The 26,425-nt window shown below is 41.4% G+C and overlaps 1 protein-coding gene and 1 pseudogene across 2 annotated transcripts in view; one reads left to right on the forward strand and one right to left on the reverse strand.

Annotated features, from left to right (window-relative positions):
* Positions 1 to 14,055: 14,055 nt before the first annotated feature.
* On the reverse strand, positions 14,056 to 15,858 carry LOC108157911 (annotated as a pseudogene).
* A 2,419-nt stretch (positions 15,859 to 18,277) lies between these two features.
* LOC108163342 overlaps positions 18,278 to 26,425 on the forward strand; it is a 52,752-nt gene continuing 44,604 nt past the window's right edge. For both annotated transcript variants that reach the window (XM_017298583.2, XM_033397048.1), the window contains exon 1: positions 18,278 to 18,709. The gene's annotated coding sequence lies outside the window, so the exon portion shown is untranslated. The remainder of the gene's footprint in view (positions 18,710 to 26,425) is intronic.

Raw genomic sequence — 26,425 nt, forward strand, 5'->3', positions numbered from 1 at the left:
AGTGATGCCAGATTTTGAGCGTCAAAATATGTTAGATGCAAGTCGAGGAAATCAATAAAGAGCTCCGTCAAGTACGTGTACATTTTGGTCTCAATGTTCTTCTCAATATCCGCATGGCCGAGCGTATTCGTCTTGAAGAGAATGCGTTTCATCAGCGCTCTATTGCGACTGGTCAAACTTTTGACTTTGTGCACATCTGTGATCAGCCAACTCTGATGCTTGGACCATGAGTAGCGAAGCAAGCAACTAAGCTCTTTCTTGTTCAATTGCGAGGGGTGGTGGATCCTTGCCAGCGTCATCAGTCGAGTCATTGGGTTCTCAGGATTGGGGTCTGCTAGTAACGATCTGATCGCTGAATCAGGATCGGCGAAAATGTATCCTTCAGTATATCCAAGCAAATGAAGCCGTAACTGATTATATTACAGTGGCAGATTTTTGTTATAAATTTTATAAATAAGCTGTATTTCATTTGTTAACTCATGCGTTAATGAGCTACATAAATCCTCTGCGAAGGAAGATATATTTTAAAATATTGTTACGTTTTTACTGTTCGAGTTTCGGATTGAGAATTTGGTTGTCTTCATGTAAAGGATCGTTCTGCCTGCAGCTCGGATTTGAGCTGCTCTGAATTTTGCTGGAGACTTTCCTCCAGCTGAGAAGACTACTCAAAATTCTTATTTATTTCCACCAATGCCGCCTTTGTACTTTCCAGCTGTCTTTTCTTCGATTCCACTTCCGCCTGGCTGCAGACGAGAGCTGCTGCAGTTTTTCTTGTCTGCACATTCAGCTCAGCGATATTCTCCTCCAACTTGGTGAACTGTATGCTGCCTTATTTCTCGGAGTCTAACACCTGCTGTTGCGGATACTCCTGCTTTTCCTATATTCAAAAGGCCGGCGCCAAGCGCTCTCGGACCAATTCCTTTTCCTCTTATAGTTATTTTTCTAATAATTGTTCTTATATCTATTGACTAAACTGAATCTTCTTCAGTTTGCCCGTAGTATTTGTACGTTGTACATTTTTGATTAAGTATGAGTATGAGAATAAGTATTTTTTTAAGTGATGCTCTCTTCGTTCCATTAGAAATTTAACGTCTTTTGTGTAAACGGTATCGACTACGCCCGTATCGATGGTCTTTCGAACATCTTGGAGCGCTCCCACACCCCTATCATATCAAAATTCACGCTGATCGATGGGTCACACCGGCACCAAAAAACATGGCATTCTTTAGCAGAGTGCTATGGCCATGCCGGAAGTATTTGTTTAAATTGAAATACAATTATCTGGAGGCGGCGGCCGCCACCCAGGCCGGGGAATTTGTGGTCTCTGGGCCAGTGATGCCAGATTTTGAGCGTCAAAATATGTTAGATGCAAGTCGAGGAAATCAATAAAGAGCTCCGTCAAGTACGTGTACATTTTGGTCTCAATGTTCTTCTCAATATCCGCATGGCCGAGCGTATTCGTCTTGAAGAGAATGCGTTTCATCAGCGCTCTATTGCGACTGGTCAAACTTTTGACTTTGTCCACATCTGTGATCAGCCAACTCTGATGCTTGGACCATGAGTAGCGAAGCAAGCAACTAAGCTCTTTCTTGTTCAATTGCGAGGGGTGGTGGATCCTTGCCAGCGTCATCAGTCGAGTCATTGGGTTCTCAGGATTGGGGTCTGCTAGTAACGATCTGATCGCTGAATCAGGATCGGCGAAAATGTATCCTTCAGTATATCCAAGCAAATGAAGCCGTAACTGATTATATTACAGTGGCAGATTTTTTTTATAAATTTTATAAATAAGCTGTATTTCATTTGTTAACTCATGCGTTAATGAGCTACATAAATCCTCTGCGAAGGAAGATATATTTTAAAATATTGTTACGTTTTTACTGTTCGAGTTTCGGATTGAGAATTTGGTTGTCTTCATGTAAAGGATCGTTCTGCCTGCAGCTCGGATTTGAGCTGCTCTGAATTTTGCTGGAGACTTTCCTCCAGCTGAGAAGACTACTCAAAATTCTTATTTATTTCCACCAATGCCGCCTTTGTACTTTCCAGCTGTCTTTTCTTCGATTCCACTTCCGCCTGGCTGCAGACGAGAGCTGCTGCAGTTTTTCTTGTCTGCACATTCAGCTCAGCGATATTCTCCTCCAACTTGGTGAACTGTATGCTGCCTTCTTCCTCGGAGTCTAACACCTGCTGTTGCAGTCGCTCCAACTCGTCTTCGACCGTCCGTAGGGCCTCTTTTCTTCTGTTCAAAAAGTCGGTTGTGAGAGTTGCTCTATGTCTGTCGCGAAATCTTGAAGCGACTCCCCGTAACGTTGTACCCTGCCCTTTAGCTCAAAGCGATGAACTTCCTGCATCTGGTCACCACCATATCGACGCTCCAGGGCAATTCAATAATTCAATTCATCTGCGTCGGGAACCGAATGTAGCATCTCAGTAGCAAGACCATTCCAGGAAATCTCCAAAGCGGACGCACGGTCAGCTTCCATCCAAATATTCTTCAACGCTGACATCTCGAACTGCGTCATGAAAAAGCTAATTGTTGTGCCATCCAAACTAGGTGTCGCGAATTTCGGTTTGGCTGTTGTCATGTCGTTATCAGGAACACCCAGTTCCAATTGACGGAATCGGTCATCTATTTAACTATTTTGTTTAAGCATTGCTTAAGTCGAAAAAAAAGCCAGGACTAAAAACTGGCCAATCTTGTAGAAAATTTATTCATCCATGGCCTAAAATGATGTGGGCAGAACTAAGGGTTTTAGTTGGCCAGAATTATTCAACGGAATCTCTAAATTGAGCAACGGCGATGACTAAATGCAAAGACTGGGCTCCAGTCCAGACCAACAACTCCAACTGAAACAACACCAGCAACAATCCCCCCATTTCATCCTGTAGGGAGCAAAGTATTAAGTTTCCCAACTATTTACGAGTAGAGATATATATCATTTTCGGTTATGTATTTATTTATTAAATTAACAAATTATCTGTTAATAATGGTACTTAGTTACTAAAGGCGGAAAAAGATAAGTTCAAAGTTAGCTAAATTTAAATGATTATAAATATTGCATGCAATTAGTTTAAGAGACAGTTCAGGGGATAGGGTTTGACAGAGGGAGTTATAATTATGGCATAAAACGCTAAAAGGTTCATGATCAGCATAATTAGACCTACATATGGGTAGACGGATAGGCCTAAAAGTACGGGTAGGTCTGGATGGAACGGCCAAGTCAATCTGACCCAAGAGAGTTTGGGAGTCAACAGTCCCAAGAAGGAGCTTGTGCACGAACATTACGCCATTGCATATTCTGCGATGGTGCAACGACGGCAGGTCAATAAGATTTAGCCTAGACCGGTAGGGTGGCAAGATTCTACCCGAGTCCCAGTTAAAGTTCCGAAGGGCAAAAATTAAAAATTGCTTTTGCACGGATTCAATAACAGCCTGCTGCTCTTTATACTGCGGGCTCCACACACAAGAACAATACTGCAATATAGGACGTACTAACGAGATGTACAGTTGTTTCGTAACGTACGGGTCGTCAAACTCCTTGGACCAACGCTTGATGAACGCTAAAACACCCTTAGCTTTATTTACAGTTGCAGCTATATGGGTGTTGAAACACATCTTATGATCAAAAAGGACTCCGAGGTCATTTGAACTCGAAATTCGCTCAAGGACATGATTTCCTAGAACATATGAGACAAAATGAGGAGCGCGACGGTAAAATGTCATAAGTTTGCATTTGGAAAGGTTCAGAAAAAGAAGATTAGTTGAACACCACAATAGTAGTTCACTTAGATCAAGTTGAAGGCGTGTGTGCAAATACCAATCAGAGTAAGAAAGACAGATTTTGACATCATCAGCATACATTAGTGTGGTAGAGTATGTTATAACTTGAGGAAGGTCGTTCACAAATAAAATAAACAGAAGCGGGCCCAGATGACTTCCCTGTGGCACACCTGAAGTAACATTAACAGTATTTGACAACACGTTAGAAAACAAAACACGTTGAGTACGGTTAGAGAGATAGGACAAAATCCAATCTAGAAGATTCGTTGGGAACCCTAATAAAGAGAGCTTTTGAATAAGCAGAGCATGGTTCACAGAATCGAATGCCTTGCTGAAGTCCGTAAAAACTACATCCGTCTGCAAACCAATTTGAAAACCCCGGTGGATTAGGTTAGAAAACTCAAGAAGGTTAGTCGATGTTGAACGATGTCTGAAAAAACCGTGTTGCGACGGAGATATCAAGCTGCAACAAAGATGTTGCAGTTGCCGGGTGACCAGGAACTCAAGAAGCTTCGGGATGGTGGAAAGCTTTGCGATACCACGATAGTTTTCAATGTTTGATCTTGAACCTTTTTTGTGAAGCGGAATGATGTAGGACTCATTCCAAATTACTGGGAGACAAGACTGTTCCAAGGAGAGGTTGAAGAGAAAGGTCAAGGGTTTGCAAAGGGACTGGGCACAGTGTTTTAAGATGCAACTTGGTACCTTATCTGGACCCGCAGAAAACGATATGTCCATAGATGACAAACCTTCCAGAACAACGCTTTCCTCGAAAAAGGGCAGAAAAATGCTGTTAGCTTGAGGTAGCTGGTACGGATACGGAGTGGATGCGTTGTAAATATGAGACGAGTACGTTGTTTGGAAAAAGTTAGCGAATAAATTTGCAATACCAACAGCAGAAGCTTCTGTTTTGTTCTGGTAATGAAGGGACGGAGGAAAAACGTTTGACTTGCGCTTAGAATTAACGAACGAATATAATTTTTTAGGATCACTACGAAAGTTACTACTACATTGTGAAAGGTAATGATTATAACACTGAATATTGACGGCAAGGAACAGAGAGCGAGCGGAGGAGTATAGAGCTAAGGCCAACGTGGAGCCCGACTTCTGGTACTTTTTATAGAGCCGGGATTTATTATTTTTTAAGTATGACAAATACTTGGAGAACCAGGGAGGCTTGGACGATACAGGTACAGTGATATCTGGAACAAACGTATTAAGGGCGGAGTAAATAGAACTATTTATTCGGTAATGAATAAAGAAACGACCAATCAACACGCGAGAGATGTAGATCTAAATCAATAAAGTTTGTTTTGCGAAAACACTTTATGTGACAAGGAGCCATGGAACTGTCAGCACCTCCAGGTTGTGTACACTCCAGTGATATCAACAAAGTTGGATGGTAAGGATCTTCAGGGAGGGATATTGGGCTTGCTCTAGATACAGTAGCAAGAGAACCATCGTTAACAAAAACGAGGTCAGAAGTCTGTCCCTAATGTTTTTAACGGCATTAATTTGGACAAGGGAAATATCCGTTAGCCCATTGATAAAGTCATTATGGCAATTGGGAAACAACAGGTTAGCGTCATTACAAGGCTGCCAAGAAAGAAATGGGAGGTTAAAGTCCCCCATGACAATAACTCGATCATTGCACCCTAATGTAGAAACAACATTATTAATTGCTGAAAGGTGGTGTAAGTAAAGCTCAGCATCAGACCTGGGAGGAATGTAAGAGCAGGTTGAATAGAAAAATGCGGAGCCAACACGAACTTTGACTGCAACAAATTCAATTCCATGAATGTTATTGAATGCGAATAACTCAGATGAGAAAACAGATTTAACTGCAATCAGAACCCCACCTGCAAAAGATGGGTGGTCCATTCTATAAATAGTGTAACTATCAATGAAAATTTCGTGATCATTGACAGAGGAGTTAAGCCAGGTTTCGGTAAACGCGATGGAATCGAAATCAAAGGACGCGCTATTAGTATGAATTTGACGCAATTTTCCCAGCAAACTGCAAACGTTCTGATAGTGCATGGAAAAATAGTACACCAGTTTTTTGGAGCATGTTCGGTAATTCTTGGATTCGAGTTCGAATCTTTGAGAAGGAACTCATGCACAATTGTATGCTCAGGCCATATTGACGGTTCTAGAGAACAGGATAGTAAAGAATCAGGGAGAAGAATTTTAAAGGATGATATGTTGCGCTTATGTTTAAATGTAAATTTAGTCACAACTATATCAACAGGCGAAGTGTTAAGTTTAGCGGCAAGATGTTGTTTAACATCCTCCGTTGTAGCCTCAGGAATAAGACGAGAAACAAATATTGCTTTCCGAGGGACCACTGCTTTAAGTTGAAGTCCCGAGCGAGATCGAGATGGTGGAGCCACTCCTAAAAGAGATCTCGGTACAAGGGCAGAGGAATTGGCAGCAATGGCTGTAGCAGGAATTGGAGTAGGAATTGGAGCAGGAATTGGAGCAGGAATTGGAGCAGGAATTGGCAAGACGTCGTCAGCAACCGCGTCAGAAGTGACGGCCACAGAAACTGCAGGGATGGGATTGATGCTGTTGGGGAGTTGGGTGCTCGAAGGAAGCACATTGCTCGGTGTAAAGAACTCCGTAGCCACCGTTGGCCGATTTACAGACAACGGCGTGGCATGGCTACACGGAAATGCTTCCGATGGATGAAGGTGGGAGGCAGGCGTACCAATCGGATTAGGTTGCAAGAGATTGGTATCATTATGCGGAATTTTCCGTCTAGGCGATTCGCTCAAGAGTTTGAGCCCAAGAAACTGTGATTCAAGGGCAAGAAATTTCTCGTTGAGAGCCACAAATTGTTTCCGGACATCCAGAAACCCAGTTCGAGTCTGTCTCATAAATGTGCGCATTTCGGCCTCAATCTCCCGACAAGCCAGACATGACCAAGACAGGCCCATGCGTTTCGAGATCAGATCATTCAGCCGGCCAAAATTTCCACCACCAGCACATTTTATGTGGGCAAAATTGTCGCACAGCCAGCAGCTAAGAAATGAATCACCAATGATAACACCACCGAATTCACATTTCTTTGCACTACAAACGATTGCCATTATTGACAGCAGTAGAATCACTGTGCACGAATAATAAGAGAACGGAGTGAGATCGCAGGTAAAGTAGGAGAGCAGACAGCAGAGCGAGCCAGACAATCAGCTGCAGCGGCAATAATTCAAAGCAGATGATCCAACGAAGTGCAGAAAACGAGCAGTAAACTCACCAAAGCAGAGACACAAAAGAAAAGTCCACAGAGAGGGAGAGTATAGGCAATCCAGAGAGAGTGAGAGCAACAATGCGAGCAGCCCGCTTATGCTCACGAAAGAGTGTGGGCGATGCAAACGCTGATGCGCGAGAACAGTGCACACCGAAGAAGCGATAACGAAAAGCAGACTGGGCAAAAAACAATAACAAATTGCCTGCACGAGTCCGATGTGTTACGTTGCAATATTGAATTTATATTAAACACTTGTTTACAAACAAAACACTGGTGGTTAACACAAAGTAGAATCAAATTAAAGAGATGCGATAATAAATCAAAACAAAGACACAACAATGTTGTATGATATTTAGGCAAAGGGCGGAGAATGCGGGAGCAAGAAAAAAACACAACCGGCTTAAGCAAGAGCTAGAAGCGAAATATTATCATTATTTTTTTTTCGTTTTTCGAGAGATTGTTAGTGTTAATTCAAGAAAAAAGTAACTACAACAAAACGAAAACAGTCCATGAGTTCCATAGAGTTTCCACAAAGTGAATTTGATTATTTCCAAACTATTTCTGCACATACTCCAGCAACCACAGCAACAAAAGAAAGGAAAACTTAAAAAAAGTGTTTAGATAACTTTCTTGTGAATTGTCTTCGTTTGTAGAAGACACGTTAGAGAGGTACAGATAGACATTTAGAGAATGATTGTAGGGGAGAGCAATGTTTAAGTAAAACTATAAGAAAACAAAGAGAGAAAGAAAAATTGAAGAATAAATAGAAACCTTCCAATTGTACGATAAATTTAGCCCATATTATTAAATCATTATTAATTGTTTGTTCTTATTTTGCTTCAATTTCTGATCTTGACCGTCGATTCATTTTCTGTTAGAACGAAATATGTTGAAGTGTTTTTTTTTATACAGAGAAGTCGTTTTTATTCGGCGGATGAATAAAAAGAAACTTTCTTAAAAAATCAATAAAATATGCCATTTTTATTCATTCATTTTATTCAAATTTTTTTTAGGTCGACAGATTCCAATAATAGCTAATCTGCGAGTACAGACCTGCGAGGCAGGTATGGTCATTAAACCCGATTCTCGAAAAGAGATTTGTGGTGAAAATGGATGTGTTTAACGTGTAGAAGGAAGCGTTTCCCCATAAAAAACATACATATTCTTGATCAGATAAATAGCAGCGACGATATAGATATTTCTGTCTGTTCGGCCGTCTGCTCACCCGTCCGTTAGTCTTGTTTGACTCCTAGTGTTGTCCAGTTTGTTTCAAATTTCACTCCCCTTTCCGCCCCTACAAAGGATCTACAAAATCTAGCAGCTTGACGAATCTGTATCAGATCTGATCAATAGTATAGCCATAAGAAACAATTGAAAATGCAGTGGAAACGCAAAGCCTATTCGCTTACTCATTCTCTCTCTCTCTCACACACTCTTCCTCGTGCAGTGTGTGTGCTCTGGTGTTGGTGTGAAAATAGAGAGAAAGATAGATTTAAACAAAAAATTGCAAAGAAATATGGAAACAGATCAAATCTAGCATATATGTACAAATCTCCCAAACGGTTCGACCGATTATTATTAAAGGTTTTTTTCGCAAGCAGCGATACCAAAAGACATACAATATATTGTATAGGTAACATAAATCATAAGCTCACATTTGTACATACTGACTGAATATCGGGTATAAATGTGGGGCCGCGGCAAGGACCGCGTTTATTTTCGTACCGTGTTGGGTCGTGTCGAAAAATATCGTGACCTTGCCCATCTCTAATGTGTGCATATATTCACGACGCAGCAACGGCCATTGCTGCCGCTCTCACATACACATGCATTCACGTACTTTAAAGTTTTTGTGTGCGCGCAGAGTAGAGACCAGCAGCTCTGACCAGCAAAAACCGATGATGTTGTGGACATTTGTTGAATATTTTCAGTTTACCGATATTGGTAGCATGAGGGCAGATTGTGATAAAATTTATAATGTTATATTTGGGGTAAAAATTAAAATTAAGCCATATTTTTAGCTTATTTCTTTCGATTGTATCCAGTTTCAACGTTTTTTTTCTAATCTAGCTTAAATGACTCTGAAATTCTGGCAGCACTGTTTCTGAGGCGACGGGCGCAGCTGCGCACTTAAAAACAGCGGATTATGGTAGCGGCAGAGGACGTCGACTGCGGGCTGCTTAGCTTATAAATAGGACGACGTCAGCTGCTTCTCATCAGTCCTCAAATTTTTTTTTGACTGTTCGGACCCAATGCTATCTCTTCTACTATATAAGAATTTATTCCTAGTTATTTTTATTTATTCTTATCGTGTACAATTTATAAGGAATTTTGCACGCTAAGATGGAGGTTTTCGGTCATGTTGGTTGGCATGTTGCGGGGGTTGCCGTCGGCGTGTTGAGGTGGTTGCCGTCGGCGTGTTGCGGTGGTTGCCGTCGGCGTGTTGCGGTGGTGTTGCCCATTCCCATACACACACACATATACATACATTGCGGCAAAGCAGAGGCTCAGCCATTTTGACGCGGTTGCGTCGCCGACTGCTTCTTTTCCTATATATAGAAGGCCAGCGCCAAGCGCTCTCGGACCAATTCGTTTTCCTCTTATAATTATTTTTCTAATAATTGTTCTTATATCTATTATATCTTCAGTTTGCCCGTAGTATTTGTACGTTGTAAATTTTTAGTATGAGAATAAGTATTTTTTTAAGTGATGCTCTCTTCGTTCCATTAGAAATTTAACGTCTTTTGTGTAAACGGTATCGACTACGCCCGTATCGATGGTCTTTCGAACATCTTGGAGCGCTCCCACACCCCTATCATATCAAAATTCACGCTGATCGATGGGTCACACCGGCACCAAAAAACATGGCATTCTTTAGCAGAGTGCTATGGCCATGCCGGAAGTATTTGTTTAAATTGAAATACAATTATCTGGAGGCGGCGGCCGCCACCCAGGCCGGGGAATTTGTGGTCTCTGGGCCAGTGATGCCAGATTTTGAGCGTCAAAATATGTTAGATGCAAGTCGAGGAAATCAATAAAGAGCTCCGTCAAGTACGTGTACTTTTTGGTCTCAATGTTCTTCTCAATATCCGCATGGCCGAGCGTATTCGTCTTGAAGAGAATGCGTTTCATCAGCGCTCTATTGCGACTGGTCAAACTTTTGACTTTGTCCACATCTGTGATCAGCCAACTCTGATGCTTGGACCATGAGTAGCGAAGCAAGCAACTAAGCTCTTTCTTGTTCAATTGCGAGGGGTGGTGGATCCTTGCCATTGGGTTCTCAGGGTTGGGGTCTGCTAGTAACGATCTGATCGCTGAATCAGGATCGGCGAAAATGTGTCCTTCAGTATATCCAAGCAAATGAAGCCGTAACTGATTATATTACAGTGGCAGATTTTTGTTATAAATTTTATAATAAGCTACATAAATCCTCTGCGAAGGAAGATATATTTTAAAATATTTTTACGTTTTTACTGTTCGAGTTTCGGATTGAGAATTTGGTTGTCTTCATGTAAAGGATCGTTCTGCCTGCAGCTCGGATTTGAGCTGCTCTGAATTTTGCTGGAGACTTTCTACCAGCTGAGAAGACTACTCAAAATTCTTATTTATTTCCACCAATGCCGCCTTTGTACTTTCCAGCTGTCTTTTCTTCGATTCCACTTCCGCCTGGCTGCAGACGAGAGCTGCTGCAGTTTTTCTTGTCTGCACATTCAGCTCAGCGATCTTCTCCTCCAACTTAGTGAACTGTATGCTGCCTTCTTCCTCGGAGTCTAACACCTGCTGTTGCAGTCGCTCCAACTCGTCTTCGACCGTCCGTAGGGCCTCTTTTCTTCTGTTCAAAAAGTCGGTTGTGAGAGTTGCTCTATGTCTGTCGCGAAATCTTGAAGCGACTCCCCGTAACGTTGTACCCTGCCCTTTAGCTCAAAGCGATGAACTTCCTGCATCTGGTCACCACCATATCGACGCTCCAGGGCAATTCAATAATTCAATTCATCTGCGTCGGGAACCGAATGTAGCATCTCAGTAGCAAGACCATTCCAGGAAATCTCCAAAGCGGACGCACGGTCAGCTTCCATCCAAATATTCTTCAACGCTGACATCTCGAACTGCGTCATGAAAAAGCTAATTGTTGTGCCATCCAAACTAGGTGTCGCGAATTTCGGTTTGGCTGTTGTCATGTCGTTATCAGGAACACCCAATTCCAATTGACGGAATCGGTCATCTATTTAACTATTTTGTTTAAGCATTGCTTAAGTCGAAAAAAAAGCCAGGACTAAAAAATGGCCAATCTTGTAGAAAATTTATTCATCCATGGCCTAAAATGATGTGGCCAGAACTAAGGGTTTTAGTTGGCCAGAATTATTCAACGGAATCTCTAAATTGAGCAACGACTATCCTTTTTCTCTTTTTTTTTGTTTGACCTATTGTTCCAGTCCCACCTGAACGATAGGTGGCCAGGGCTGAGGGCGACGCGCCATCTAGCGGAAGTCCAGGGAGGCTCGATGGTGTATGGGGACATCGGGGGGAGCTGGAGCCGTCACTGGGGATATAAGGAAGAGAATAGGATTAGTTATATGTATTAGTAAGGGAAAAAGGGATAAATAGGAGTGAAAATATTAGAAAACGTGGATTGGATTATAGAAATCGTGGAGCGTGGACGGAGTAACGTCGAAATTGGAAATTTTGTGCTTAAAACAGTGAAGTGAGTTTGAAGTGAGTACAGAAAAGGCGGGCGATAAAATAGGTTGTAATGCAGAAAATTTTACAAACAGCCGGCAAGGAATATAGCCACCAGAACCGGGCCAGAAGGTTTTCTGGAGAGGGACACTGGAGTTCGAGAAAGTCGACTGCCCAACGGAACCTGAGTGAGTTCGTTCCAGTTGCGCGTGTGTGAGCCAAGTAGCGCGGGACGTGTGAAGGGGGAGGGTGAAAGAGAACGATTTAGCTGCCAGGGCGATTCTAGCCACACCGCACGATCGTTGCATCGCCTTCCAGTGCGTGCCACACGTTTGGTCTCATTCACCAAGTAACAACCCCGAAACCCTATTCACACACACACACACGCGCACACGTATACACGGACCTATATAAATTTAGGGCTGACCGGCCACGGCCAGCGATCGCCCACGTCGTTTGAACTTAAAGAAAAAAAACATAATCCGCACTCCAAATACCGTTCCACATTAAATGTTATTTTGTTCCGTGTGTTGTCCTTTATTTAGTAATTAGTATTAGCTTAAACCGTTTAACGTACATTGAAAAAAAATATGTAAAAACACCAACACCTTTCACGAACCTAAATCTGCGATCAGCTGTTCAGTGCCAGAAGATTAACCCTTAGTGGGTGACGCGGGGGTCCCATCAGTCCACCGTATTTGGTCGAGCGATTTGTGAAAAAAATATTGTTTATTGTTTATGTCCCGGGGACCCTTAACAAGAGCTCTTGGTAGGTTAAGTCTCCGTAGGGGCCCGAGTTAAATTAACTCCCGTAAAACTGGATCCACTCATCTACACATATTCCATTACGTATGGGTGAGGGTATCCCTGTTGGTTGAACGAAATTTCAGCAGTTATTTCCTTGTTTGCCTGTGTGTCGAACGTTTTGGTGTTTCTTAGTGGTTAGTGATAATTTTGAGTATAGCTATTTATTAATGAGAAAGATGAAATTGTCAATTTACGATTATTAAAGCTTGGATATATATTGAAGCATGATGCATTAAATTTAAAATAGAGGGAGGACGCGTGGCGTAGCCATGGATTAGGCCAGCCGTTACCGTTCCAGCAGAGGGTGGCCAAAATGAACGTTGTGTTTGGTCACAGGTAGGGCGGGCGCGCGAAGTGATAACACCCAAGCTTCACCCACTTGATAGCCGTCTGTTTATGATTTTCTTTGTTGTTGTTAGGTTGTTGTTAGTTTTGATGTCCCGAGAAGTAGTATGTCTCCTTTTTTGTCTACATTTGGCGGGCAAGGGGAACTACCCAGCCCTAGGGTCGACAGCTAGCCGGCATTGCCCTCTGGGAAACAAGCCAAGTGTAACACTATTTCGCTAAAACCTATTTTTAGACAAGATCCAATAAAAGCAAGTATTTAGAAAAAAGCCAGTTAAATAAAAAAATTGATTCCTAAAAAGTATAAAATTATGTGGGTATGGCTAAATGCTCTATCTAGCTAATAATATTCGACGGAACATCAAAATTTAGCAATATGATTTCCAATTCATTACGGAGAACGATTAACCTATTATAAGCCAAGGGGGTCTTTCAATTTTCCACCGAAAATAATAAAAATTTAATAATTTTAGCGCAGTTCAGGTGAAAGTTAACGTTGTTATTTTTAAGTTTAGATGAAATCGTTAATATTTTCCGACATTTTCCTCAAGAAGTTGAACTATTTTAATAGAGGGGGCTTTAGTGGGTTAAGACGCTGCCACCGCTGTTCCACGGTTATTCTGTGCTTCCCACCTTCTTCGCATTTACAGTTAAATTCGAGTGGAGTCTGCAGCTACAAGCTGTGCACAACCGCACAGCGTCTACGCAACCACCGCAATGGCCTCCGCGTTCTCCCTCCTGGCCGCCGCCTTTTACTCCTTGGCCACCATGCATTTGCAAATTTGCAAATATGCTTCAAAGTATACATATGTAGCTCCAGCTCGAAATAAAGGCTGAGCCAAGCCGGGCTGTGGTCTGTTGGGATAAGACCAGACTTCCGATCCGAGGGTCTCACTCTTAGTTTTGTAACCAATTTTTTTTTTTTTTACTTTTTTTAAAATTAATTGTGTAATTTGTATTTGATTATAAAATATTATCACAGATACAATTATGTTGTTTGTATACTTATACTTTACTTATACTAGCCACTGTTCCGGTGACAAGAGGTTGCTCGCAGGGGCCCATAAGTGGTTGGCGCTTGGGGAGCAAGACGGCGATCATGCTGCTCAAAGGCATACTTAGACGGCCGCCAGTGGTACGGTTTGCTAGAGCAAGCCTGCCATATAAGCGCAAATATCGGTACCTAGGCAGCGGATGAGTTTTCTCCCGCACATCACGCAGGGGCATTATTTTTGATGTTGTCATTGGCGAACTGCGGTTTTTGCAGAGCCTCGCGAAGGGCGTAGCGGCAACTTTTCACATCGTACTCTGTCTTGAAGGCCTCTTCGCAGCGCAACAGGCCCAACTGCTTCAGGACATAGTTCATGACACGTGTCTCCTGCTTGGTTTTTACGGCATAGTCGAAGGTGGCCTGGAAGAGCGAAACGGCGAGCTCTAGAGCCGGCTGAGATAACTGCGACAAATGCGCGCACTTCAGGGTGGTGAAGACGAGGAGCAGCAAATGGTTGTCATCGGTGAATTGATTTATAATCCCCTGTAGGGCCTGCAGCTTATTCTCGTCGTCGATGGACTCGAACTGTTGAAGGGAGCAGGGCGTCTGGCTCAGGCAAAACTGTTCGGGGTTACAGCTCTTGATGGACGACTTGTTTCCGATGGCGAAGGTGTCGCTGGCTTTGGAGTTTATCGACTCGTTGAACAACTTTGTGGTGTATGCAGTGGTGGTCACATAGGCGGTCTCTTCGGCGTACTCCTCGTCATCTTCGTCTGCCTCTTCGGTCGTATCATTGGCGTGCTCGTGCTCGTCGTACTCGTCGTTTCCTTCATCGTACTTGTCGCCATTTTCCTCCTCTTCTTCCTCCTCCTCAATAGAGTCTTCGCCATCCATCTCACCCTCGTCATTCTCTAAAGGTTGCAGAGCAACAGCATTCGGATACATGGACATCTGCTCGATGATCTGCGCGCAGCCCTTCTCTCCGAAGCAATTGCTATCAATGTTGAGCACACGCAGCTTGGGCTTGTTCTGGATGGCCGTAACGAGCACCAGACCGCCATCAGAGTTGATCTCATTGGAGCTTAGGTCAATCACCTCCAAATCATAATTCGAGTTCTCCAAGGCCTCGGCAATTTGGTAGGCGCCATTCGTGCCTATAAGGCAGTCGCCAAAGTTGATCTCCCGAAGCATTGTTAGGCTTTTAATGACTTCGGCGATCTCATCAGCTCCCTTGAACTTCAGGGTGTTGTCGTACATATTAAGCACTCGCAGGTGTGGATTCGCCTTAAAGGAATCAGCCAGAGCTTTAACCCCTTCCAAGTATATAGAGTTCTGTAGCAGGACAATCTACTGGAACGTTTTCAAAGTGGCAAAGGCGTTGGCCATTGCCTTCGCGCCGGCATCCTCTAGGCGATTACGTCCGCCCATAAAGAGACGGAGTTGGAGCGGCGTTCCCGCCTTTTTCGCATTAGCATGAAGATCGATGAGAGCCCTGGACAACATGGCACCGCCCTCGGAGCCAAGGCCACAGTTGTAGAGGTGCAGCTCCTGAAGCGAGTAACAGACTGGCGAGCGCAGAAACGCTTCCAGTCCACGCATGCCATTGGGGCCGAGGGCATTGTCGCTCAGATCCAAAACCGTCAGTTTTGCTTTTGCTTCAATGAGACCGGCTCCAAGGTGCTTTAACGCGTCTGGAATTTCATTTTTAAGACGGCTCGTAAACATATTCTTCCACAGCGCCTTGCGGAACTCCGGATGACGCTTCAGGGCCTCCCCAATGGCAATGGCTGCCTCCACTCCCAGCGTGTTGCCATCAAGGATCAGGAAATTAACCTTGGCTTGGTTGTTGAGAGCATCCACCGCGTCCTGAACATCCGATGCAGAGTTCCAGGTTTTGCCCTTGTCCTGGAATGATATGCCCTGTTCTTCGGTAATTTGGGCCGCCATGCTCGCAAAGTTGAAGGTAGACATCGACATGATTCAACAATTTTAATATTACTAATTAATGACACTTCTAGCACTGTACTTCTGGACGCTTGGGATGCCGGCTTATCACAGTACTTATACTTATACTAGTATTCTGTATGGCCAACCTTATTTGGCATCTTTCTAGAGAAAGAAATTTCAGAGCTTTAGCCAACGAGCTCGAACAGGGCTCATGGCGAGAAACAATTGAACATATTTGAGGCTTTCAAGGCGAACACATTGAAAAAATGAAGAAACTTTTACAAAAAATGGATGAGAGTCACAGAAATTGTGCACTCATTTTTAATGAAATGATCATCAAACCTGAAATTGGTCATCTTGCCAATGTTGACCGAGCAATTGGTTACATAGACCTGGGAGACGGAATTTCCGATAAGGAACAATACTCCTCCAAAGCTACTGGAATGTTGAAATTCCTTGTTAGAGGGCTGGTCAATGATTACAGCTATTTTGTTAGCTCAATTTTTGTTAACAAAAGTTTAAAGGAAGGAAGGAAGCAACCATTGCTGCATCAATGTTTTTAAAAATTATGAACGATGGCTACGATGAACAATACATATTTCCGTGCCAATAAAACGTTTTCCAATCGCTTGGATGAATTCGTATGTATTATTCGGCGCCAATAATATAACCAAAACAGATTCGCAAGCCAGTTTCCTGGAAAGGCTGATTGAAACTTGCAAAAGAATGAATCATATTTCAAAAGATCTTTTAGAGATAAAATATATTGAGCAAGAAAATACCAGGGGTTTCAATGAAAATTCCCTGGAAGAATATTTTGATAGTCTAAAGCGCAAAATTGGGTGGCAATACCTGCCTCTAGAAATACCTGAAAAGGTAAATTTTGAGGAGAACGGTGAAAACCAAAACTCCGCTAAACAGCATGGCCTAATTGTGTATCAAACGGAAAGTTTGAATCGCCAATTGATAAAATTGCGGAATTCGCTGCCGTAAGAAACACATTAGGAATTGTTCTGTGCAAACGGAAAATTGGATGTACTATCTGCCAAATAATAGTAATTCCTAATGGAAAGAGCATCCGTGGAATTAAAAAGCACTTTTTGAACAGTCATTAAAACATATTGAAATATTTACTGAATGCCTTAAAACCACTCCATGCGACACAAATATTGCAAGAAATATTATTGAAAGATGCGTTAAGAATGATTTGGAGTGGTTTACGGTTTCTAATCCATGCGATTCTCATAGACACGAAATCGTAGAACACTTGATAAAAGTGTTTGTGTCTACTAATTTTAAGTGGCTCAATGATAAATTTGATAACAATAAAAATATAATAGCAGAAAAGAAGCGTAAAGTTATATACGACGAAAATCTAATCAAATGGATAAAGGGAAAGCAGTTATATTCGGAAAAGAATAGCCCTTATGCCAACAAATAAAGGGCATAATAAACGATGGCTTTTGTGAATAGAAAATATTAGCAAAATGCTGAAAATCGTGCACCCCCCTTAAATTTATAAAATAAGTCAATTGCTGCAGAAATAAAGGCTGTCCGATTTACCATCTTTTTCATTATTGAAAAAGAAAAGATTGCTGATGAGGAAGAGTGGTGTCTTCCGAAACAGTCTCAATATGTATTATATGATTTTAAATCTTTTTTTACTCCGTATAACCAGTCGAATACAAAAGTTCACAAAATTGGCTCGACTTCAAAATAAAGTTAATTTACTTCTCTGTTACCAATCATTTTCTTGTACATTTTGTTGACCTTTTATACTTAAACCGTGTTTTAAACGCAATCCAATAGCAAAGAGTTCCTAAAATACGCATATCTTGTAGAAAATTGATCTATCAGTCGGAGAAAATTATGTGTTCAAGCATGGAAGTCTTAGCTAGCTAGTAATATTCGACGGAATACCAAAATCGAGGAATAACATATGTATAATACAACTTAAATTCGTCAGTATATTTATGGTATATTTTTAAAATGAGATGGTATATTTTGGTACATTTCTGAGGGTCGGACGGTATATTTTAACGATAAATCTCCGTTTACACTGCTTCATGATGGAATTATACAAGGTGGTCTCGACGGCAAAAAGCTGTCCCTTAACGTATGCTAGCAATAAGTGCGAGTGAAAGGCACATAATATAGTGAGTGTGTTTTATGCAGCCATTAATAATTTTGTTTCAACATTTTTAGCGATATTAAAATGTTCTTTTACATAATATATAAATATTACTTCTAATTCCTTGATATTTTTTTTATTTATATAATATAATATGCAAAATGTAATTTTGTTGTTGTCGGGACATAAGGGTTAAGAATATATAAAAAAATTCGTCCGTGAACAACATTCGGCATCAACAAGCCAGCATGCACTGACGATAAAGGACAACACGAACGAACTTCGGCTCCCGACGAGACCACATCGTATAATTCCATCCTGCACTGCTTGCAGCCCCCATTTGTAAACGGTTCGGTTCAGTCTCAGCCCAAGCCTCAGTCGCAGAGCTACTTTTCACAGAGCAGCCCAAGCCCCAGGGAAGGAATTTTTTTTTGCGCGTAACCTCTCAAAACGTGTTAAATTTTCAAAATCTCAGAAATCAACGGTGTACAGAAATCAGCTGAACGCGTGAAAGCAACTAAAAATATTTTTGTTTTGGTTTTGTGCTAATCCAAGAAATTGAATTTCGAACATTTCGAAAGCGAGGTTTTGGCAATTGAGCGACAAGTTTTGAATTCCAAATTTAAATTAACCGCCAACATAACTCTATCCAAATCCTTGCCTGAGTGCAGTTCTGTGTGTGAGCCTTTAAATCCAGATTACTGGTCGAATAACAACGCATCTCACAGGAGCAGCCAATACAGTGGAACGGAGAGCGAGACAGTGAAAGCACCGCAGCAAAAGGTGAGCTCTAGCCACTTCAGCAGATGGCCAAAAAGAAGATCGACAGATAAACGCCTGCATATTGTGTGCCACTATTTCGTACTATTTCTCCGAGAGTTGTTCCTTCCTTTACTTACAATCTACGTACAAGTGATGGATTATCCGGGGATAGACATTTTTGCAGATCTCACAAGGAAACAAGTTCGATGTATTTAAGTATTTCTTTGAAAGAGCAACCAACGGACTAGACGGCCTAGTAGAGCTTTATAAGAAAGAAATACATTAAGACTAAGGTACCAAATGAATGGTAGTTTTTCAAAATTTAGGGTTGTTTCCCTTTTCTGATTCTTTTTGACATATGTATGTATGTATGTATGTATGTACGGGTATGTACATGTGTACATAATTATACGTAGGTATTCGTGTTCGTTCATTTTCCTTTCGTTCCACGAAATGGCTGACTGGAGTTTGTATTTCTTCGAGTTCAGATATAGAAAATAAAATAATTATTAATTAATAATCTCTTCGGGCTTGAATTTGTAATTAGTTCGTTCTCGTTCGTGTTCTGCTACTCTTTCATCTAATGCTGGAATTATGTTTGGTAAAATGCAGCATTAAATATGTAAATGTAAATGTAAGAATATATATTTCTTTTACAGCCGATTCAAATAAAAAAAGTGTGTTAAACATTGTCTTGGAAGCACAGCCCAATGTGTGGCCGTTCTTTCCAACAGATCCCTGGGATCCTTAAACTAGTTTTAGCCCTCTGATCATCTCTGATAACCATGAACCAAAATGCACTGGAATAACTTCTCTCTCTCTCTCTCTCTCTCTCTCTATTTTGACTTTAAATATAATTTTTAAAAATTAGCTTGCAACCTTGGCTCTGAACTTTTGAACGTAGCTCTTTCATCCAGAGAACTCATCTGTATTTCGAATTTTCTAACAACATGTGCTCCGTTATGGAGTACCAAGAGCAACAAGATTTGAAAATTTGTAGCTTTTCATATGTGAAAATCGTTAAACCCCTTTTTAAAATATTTTTGCTGTGAATGTGTGAGTCTTTTGGTTAAAGACTTCAGGCTCAGTTTTCAACAAGTGTTTGGAGCCTGGAAGCGTCTGGGTTGCCGTAAATTCAATCCGGGATATCCACTAATTCAGCTTCCCTTCCGCTTCTGCCGTTTGTGTATGGGAGTACTCTGGCTTGTCTCTTTCAAATAATTTTCAAGCAATTTTACTTAATTGCCTTTTGCAGATAATAAATCATTTTCTTTGCAATTTGCGCTGACATCAAAAACCCGCTCTTAAGTGGAGGTCCTAACCAGAATCCAGCCTTTTCCGGGCACCCCTTGCGCCGCCCTTCCGCCCTTCCAATCAGACCTTTAGATGGCCTTAGATGGTTGCTCCTTTTTTGTGTGACGTTATCTGCTTTTTGCTAATTAACTTGGCTTGTTGCCTCTTTCCGCAAATACAGACAAAGTCATACGCACACACAGCCACACAGGCTGACAGAGAGGGAGCATTGGCGAGAGGGACAGGGATTGATACAGTGGCATGGAGGAAGTTGAATAAGCATCGTTTTCAATTTCTTTGGAATTTCAAAATCTTTTTAAAATATTTCCAAAAGGAAGGGGTTGGGTTTTCTGCCAACATCGTCTTCATGACCAGCCGTGGCAGGTGCACGGGTGCATCGGTGTGTGTGTATGTGTGCGTCTAAAATTGATTGTAGTTGACATTTTGTTGTTTTCTTTCGATTTTGATTTATTTACTTGATATTTTGTATATTTTTGCACATATCACTCGCGAGTTGCTCGGAAAAACGAAGCGGAACAGGGGAAAAGGGGGGAGAAGGGCTGCCACGTGGAGAGTGGCTTAAGAGTTTGTGAGAAGGTTAGATGGCCTCTGGGTTAAGGGTTTCATTTGGCCAACTAGGCGTATGTGGAATTTCAATAAAGCCATTTTACCCGAGTCTCTTTTCCTCTTTTTCTTTCTCCTTCTCCAATATTTTCATTACGAAATTCGCTTACGTTTGCGGTTTTTTCTTTTGGAATATTTTCTGTAATTTGCATAATGATATGCGGATATACGAGTTGTGTATTTAAATTTGTAGTACGTATATATATGGCAATAAATAATTCGAGCGAAATGAGATCAAACGCTGTGATGAGACACAAGGAGATGAGATTCAGTGTAAACCGAACAAGATTTTATGAACCGAACTTCTGAAGTTCCCTAAATATTGCGGTAAGCGAAGTGGAATGGTAGTGGGAAGCACATGGAAGTAGAATGGATAAATGGGGAAGCAACCGAAGAAGAATGGCTGTTAAAGATGGAAGAGAGTAGAACATGAGGGAATCTGCTGGAAATAAAGGTCAGAGCAAAATGATGATAACAAAAGAAGGAAAAAAAAATTATTAGACAAAAAAAGAAAGAACAAAATCACAGTAGCGACTAGGAAAATGGCTACGAATAATGGCAAAAGTTTAACTAGACAAAAAGATAAAGTTAAATCGAAAAAAGAAGAGAAAATATGTATTTTTAAAACAACAAAAACCTAACGCGGAAGTAAAAAAAAAGATAAAATTTAGAAAGGTTAGAACAATAAGTACAGACAGGAACAAAAGACCGGCAAGGCCGGAAGCAAAGAAGAATAAATTATAGAAATGTTAAAGCCTTATGAAGATAGAGAGAAGGGATGAGAACAATTACCAAATAGGAGAAAAGTGGAGGAGAAAGACCAGTGATCAGATACTTACCACTAGGTACTCACTATAATCTTCCACACACTGTATGGAATTGAATTTGCAACCCGTCTGCGTGCCATACGAGCAAAAGAAAGTAGTACAAAAAATCCTGTCTAAACATGTGCGATGACAGCATTTTCCACACCTGTAACAGGAGTGAAAAATGATAATTAAATAACAACAGAGGTAAAAAGCGTAGGGTGGAAGGGTGATGGGTGATGGGGATGGGACGTACTCCAAAATACTATCCTAATGGACGAACTAAAGTTTAACCAAACCGAAAATTCCGACCAACAAGAAGGGGCGAAGGGCGAGGAGGGGGGGCGGGAATAACATAACCCGAGGGCAGGGCTCCAAGTAAAGTGGAGTAAGGCAGGATAAAGTTAACCAGAGACGACAACTTTTTTGTGCATGATGACGACAAGAGAAGACTAATGGTCGTGTACGACTCCAGACATGTGGCAGTATGTATGTATGTGCTGCTGTGGGGCACAGTAGGTGTGTGTAACAGTATGGGTTCGTGTATTGTATGTGTGCGTGTGTGTATGACGGGCGCCTGTCAGTTGTAATGCGCTACGCAAGAAAAAAGGAAAGGAAAACAGAGAAGTTGTACAGCAGGAACAAAAACTAATGCTCCACCCATACACACGCAGTAACAGTACTGGGGAAGAGCACCGCTATCAGGACCGAGACTGTGTCTGTGTTAGCCTGATTCCACTAACAACAGGTTCACATTCACACATAAAATGATCGGATCCACTGAAGGGATCTAAAGTAATATTACTCTCTCTCACTCGAATGGAATAGTTGGGATTCCCATTCCCTTGACAATCGTCTGAGCAAAAGTCGTATAAATATTGGAATATTTCGGATCAATAATTATCTAAAACTCATTTCAGTAATTGTAGGTTTAAAGAAAGAGGATGTGATTTACTCAACCAGGCCCCTGCAACCACATTTTTGTGTCATTCAAAGTGCACTCCAAAAGTTTAATTTTGCCACTGGCACTAATTGCTAAGACATTAAATCAATAAATACAAAAACAATTAGAAACCCGCTCTCGGTTGCTCTCAAAATCTCTAATATACCTAAATTAAATTTAATTCTTAAAAAATGTTACTGTTTTGGAAAGTTTTTGGAATTTCTTGTAAAAATTTATCAAAATATTTTAAATTTTATAATAAAGACGTTGGTATCCAACGAAGAGTACGGGATCATAGAATAAACTCCGATTAGTCGTCGAAATAAGAAATACGGGTGGTGCCAAGTCTGACTTTACTTAACGTATTCTCGAAAAGTATACTGAAAAAGTTCTAAAAATGGTCCTCTTATGATCCTATTTTAGTTCCATAAGTTTTTCTTCAAAAACGTGACTCTATGTGATAGTGGTCGATAGAATAGCAATGCTATTTGCATTTTCGCATTTGCAGAGCATTTTCACTGGGTAGAGATACACATGTATTACCACCCAATGCATGACATAGGAAAAATAAAAGTATCATGTCTCGAAACAATATGTCACACACACATGGACCCACACATATGTACATGGATTTAACTACACGTAGAGAAACAAGTAGACAATGGCGTTGCCAGAGCAATTTCAAAGCTGAAAAGAACTGTGGCAATGGGGTAGAGGAAGTGGGTTGTTAGGGGGAAGGCGGGTAGGGGGTAGGGGCTGTGTGAGAGATGAGAACTGTTGTTGTTTGTCGCTGCTGAGATTGCTGAGCGAGAACAATATTCATAAATTTTTGAAATAAATGTTTACAGACACTTTGCACGATTTTATACTTTTTTTACGCTGGAAAACGCACTTGATGCATATGAGCTCTCCACGAATACCTCTACAGTAACTTTACAGTGTCGGACAGAAGAATACGCTCGTTGTAGTACTTCTTTTCTTCTGTTGAAAACAGCCACATATTTGGTGAATATAGTAATATTTATCTAAATACGATATACAAGAGATTTTTGTGTTTAAAAACCTGATTTTTTATTTTTTTCATTGCGGCCTACCAAAAAATACGAAAAGTATTGTCTCTATGCTCGAACTTGAAGACAAGTTTTGATTAAGTACATAGACATGTGACCGCCACTGTGTGTTCTGTGTGCACTCAAATTCACATCTCGCGGCATCGACTTCCAGCGGCTTGTCTCATTTTGAATAGCAGAAAAAGTGTCCTCTTTGCTCGCTCTTGTCCCGACTCGGGACACTCGTACGACGGCTCATCCGAGTAGGCGGCTGGGTGGCATGCAGCTGTGGAATGGTAGGTGGTGGATAGTTTATTTGCTTATTCATGCCACTTAATTTTCCCCACCTGGGACTCGTCTGTGGATTATTTTCAGCTGTCTCAGCGGCACGCTTTTTCTTTCGTTTCCGCCAAACAAATCCAATTTGAATGAACCATTTTTTTAATATTCATTTTTCTGTTTGACATCATATATGTATAAAGCATTTTTTTGTGATGGCTTAACTTCTTAAGGAGGCGGCATTGCTTCACTTCCTAAACTTTGAACTATGTTTCTTCTTACTAAATATGTATGAATATAGTGCATTTTGATTGATTGGATTGAATTTGGTTAGCTATGTGTACACTGTACAGCCTTGCCTTGGCTTTTGAAAATATTTGCTTACGATTTACCAAACTTACATTTTTTTGCTCCAGCCTTCGCATCTTTTCGTTTACGATATTGCTTCAATCCCAGATTTGTATTAAATATATATTTCCAATTTAAAAAATTTGCGATAACCGGAGCATTGTCATAGTAGTAAGATAAAAGATAGATCAGCGTAGGATCATAGTATTTACATAGTATGTTATATGGGTAGCATATCGCGGCATGTGTGCCCTTATCATAGTATTCCCTCCTCAAAGGGATTCCAAATCCCCTTGTGGTTGCATCTGGTGCCAAAATATGTACCGGAAAATAGATTGGTATAATCCCAAAATGTCATTTGCGATAACCGGAGCATGGCTGATAGCTGTGAATTTCCGAATCAGCATTTTCTGATCAACGACTATGAGTATCTATAAGTACAGTAGAAATATGTAGCTCCTTTGGATCGATAAATATATGTAGGAAGGTCCAATAGGTCTCAGTCCTTGAAGGTAGGCTTCTTTTCTTGTACATATTTGGTGGGGTTACTCGGGTAATATTTGAATTTGTACTGCCACTCCTTTGACTATTTTCACGTTGTCTAATCTTTTTTGACGTGCTGCATTTTCATTAGTCAAAGAGAGTGATGGAGAGTGAGTGACCAGCATCAAAGGAAATTGTTGCGAAGAACTCATACATTTTTGATACACATTACATAGAGAATGGAACATCAATTAAACTTTTGCCGTTTTCTTCGAAATGAATACAAGAGCAAGCACCATTATAAAATATTAAAAATAAATAAAAGTGCTGGACAGCAAAGTGAGCGCAACTTCCACTCTCATTCCCCTTAAGTACGCGTAAGAGTGTGGGCAAGGGAAGGGAAAAGGGAAAGAGCCACTTGCTTAAGTGCCCTTGTAAAACGAGATGAAGGGGTGTTATGCGTTGGTGCACTCCCTGTCTCCCTGTCTCCCAGTCTCCCCTCTCTCTCTCTCTCGTTTGGGGTGAATCAATATTCGAATGGCCTGGGCTGCACAAGTGCATCCGTTGAGTACTCGTATTTCTTGAACATTATTTCGCCGATTCGTTTAGCCCGACTTCCCCTGCAAAATGTACCATTTCCCGTAATTGGTCCAGTTTTTGGTGCGCTTTATGGGAAACAGCTAGTAGCAATACTAAGTAATTCCATTAGTTCAAAAAGTGCAATCCATTTGCCGCCTACTTTTTGGCGCAAGCCTGCCTGTAAGTCATCGTTAAGGAAACATTTATTTGGCTTGAACGGTGTTTGCTGTGTGTGTGCCTGTCTGTGGGAGGAGATTGGAGTACCTAAACTTGATTTGTAGCCCACAATGAGTGTAGGGGTATGTTGGATTCGTGTAGAAGTGTGTATCGATTGCAGATCGGACCATTATAGTGGCGCCCTCTGCCGGAGTGAGCGAGGTATAACGGCATGGAACAGGACTCGTCTTCTCGTCTATTCGTCTTCTCAGTCTTCCAATATCAGATTTATGCGTTGCCTTTTCCCTGATGCTCATTCCTGTGGATGCAAGGCAGCACCCACTTCTGCAATTGAGATCGTGGCCGCCTCTTGCATCTCGTATCTAGCGTCCCGCCTTTGTACTCCTTTTCCAGTGTGCTATCGTTACAATGGCTGCGTATTGCAATTACTGTCTGGACCCGGATTAGTAAAGTGGCATTCCAATTTTCGCTCAGTCCATTGGCAATCCCTTTCTGTCCTGCACTTTGTGCGATATTGTCCCCCCGCAGTTATTTGCTTATCCGCAGGCAACCGCCTATCTGCACTAAAGCCAATATCAAAACAGAACACAAGCGGAATAACGGCTAAGGGACACGCCTAATTTGACTGTTCGCGTTCGGCTGGGCCTTTTTTAATTACAAATAGCAAGGACTGGTACGGCCGGGTGTGGATAGTGCCTCTGCTCTATGTTCTGCCAAATATTTTACGCTGGATATGGCACACAACGAGCAATAACTATGCCTGCACATGGTCAAACTTGTGTAAAAACTGGCCGAATTTGGTCTGAAATTGTCAAAGGACATGCACACTGAGAAACGGGACCGACATGAGTTACTTTATCTGGGCTTTCCAGTGACGCCCTACACCTAACATTAACGTTTACAGCCAGGATGGAGTATTTGCCATTTTTAAGATAAACTATCGTTTGCGGATTATTTGTGGATATGCAGATGGGAGTTTGCCAAAGTTTTATCCTATGAATCTTTTTTTTTTTTCTTTCGATTTACCACAATTTAACACTTCCTCACTTATAGTACACTTTAGTTTTTCTTTCAAGCCTGCTCTTTTTTTGGAGAGTCATTCTTCATAAGCTTTTGATTCGACTCGATGCTTTGTCCAGAGCTAAATCACAATCAA

The sequence above is a fragment of the Drosophila miranda genome, chromosome XL (genome assembly GCF_003369915.1).
Source record: "Drosophila miranda strain MSH22 chromosome XL, D.miranda_PacBio2.1, whole genome shotgun sequence".
NCBI classification, from domain to species: Eukaryota; Metazoa; Arthropoda; class Insecta; order Diptera; family Drosophilidae; genus Drosophila; species Drosophila miranda.